The sequence below is a fragment of the Propithecus coquereli genome, unplaced genomic scaffold, assembly GCF_000956105.1.
Source record: "Propithecus coquereli isolate 6110/MARCELLA unplaced genomic scaffold, Pcoq_1.0 Scaffold636, whole genome shotgun sequence".
NCBI lineage: Eukaryota > Metazoa > Chordata > Mammalia > Primates > Indriidae > Propithecus > Propithecus coquereli.
Genome location: NW_012152352.1, coordinates 395311 through 396854, shown reverse-complemented (window position 1 = coordinate 396854; position 1544 = coordinate 395311). Strand labels below are relative to the sequence as shown.

General features: G+C 42.2%; 1 protein-coding gene across 1 annotated transcript in view; it reads left to right on the top strand.

The window, feature by feature from the left end:
- Positions 1–1544, top strand: part of ARHGAP42 (Rho GTPase activating protein 42) — a 333741-nt gene that overhangs the window by 55444 nt on the left and 276753 nt on the right. The gene's annotated exons all lie outside the window — the stretch shown is intronic.

The following is a 1544-nucleotide window of genomic DNA, read 5'->3' as shown; positions in this document are numbered from 1 at the left end:
AACACACTTGAAGTTGAAAACATGTCATATTTCAAACTTCCCCTTTATTCTTGCAATTATCATCTGAACTAGTTGAGAACCATATTTTCTTGTATAATCCTGTCTCTCATTACGCTTCCAAAAGGACTGTGAAGGAATCATTCATGCATTCTTGATTCCATCCAGTGTTGAAATAGACACCCATCTCTTACACAGAAATACTGAAGAATGATACTGTCATGGCTTGATTGCTTTGCAGAGCACCGGGAGAAAATTTGAAACTGCAATCGACAGACTGCTTTCTTGAACACTCTCCAAGGTTATCTGAGGTCCAATAATTGCCATCTTCATGACTAAATTTTTGCCTTTCCTTTTCTTTGCTGAGATATTCAATGTGGAAATAGCCAACATGTTTTGAATGCTGACTGTGTGTCAGACGGTGTTCTAAGTGCTTCATCTGTATTAACTCAATTACTCCTCACACAGGTGAGTTTTGTTCCATATAGCAGATGAGGAACAGAGGTACAGAGAGGTTATGGAACTTACCCATGATCTTGCCACTAATTATTGGTAGGAGGCAGGATTCTAACCTGGCTAATCTGTTTGCAGAGCTCATACTCTCAATCATGTGGCTATATTGACACAGTAGCTAATAAGTGGGCCACTTGTGTTCTCGTTTGGGGATGGGAATTATTATAGTGCATTCACAGTGATCTCTGTGAAAAGACAAAGTAGCTTACCTTTCTCAGTCAAGAAGCAAGGCTATGGGGAGTAAAGAACAGTTTAGCAAGAAACGAGAGGTTACGTCAGGAGTTCCCTAGGACAAAGCTTCCGAAGAGCTCACGTGGGTTTGAGGTAAGCTCAAAAGAACTCGTGGTGGTGGTGAGGCGGGAAGAGAAGGAAGGATATCCATTGCAGGATTCCTAAGCATCTTGATCTGCTCTTGCACCCCCATCTCAACTCTGTTACAGCAATTGCATTTGTGGCTTCAAACCCAGTAGGGCATAAAGCCTTTATATACGGATAAAGGGATGTTAAATGGAATGCTTTTCCCAAGTCTCAGGGAGAGCACCCATATCCAGCTTGGCTTAAAATTTCCTACGAGTCAGCTTTCTTTGTCTTCTTGTAACATTTGATACAGGCATTGTGATTTCTCTACGTGTAGCCAGAGCTGTGCACTGTCAGATAAAGGCATGCTGTTGCACGGTGCCCTCTGGCCGAAAGGCCAGTCACCCTTCCTACTTTCATGAGCTGGACTGAATGATGATAACCGATGCCACTGAGTTTCCTGGTGTTTATCAGGCACACACCTCATTTGGTCTTCACAACAACCCTGTGGGATTAGTATTAATTCTCTGCTGTATAGATAAGAAAAATAAGTGAGTCTCAAGAAGGTTGAGTGATTGTCCAAGGCCACACAGCTAACTGGTGAAGCCTAGTTCCGACAAAGCTCTTGTTTTTCTCACTGACTGGTGATTCACTAAGCAGACTGTCGTCATCTTTCTTCAAATTGAAAGTACCTGTGAAGTAGAATGTTCAGTTGGTTCCAAAGTTTTACCTCTCTT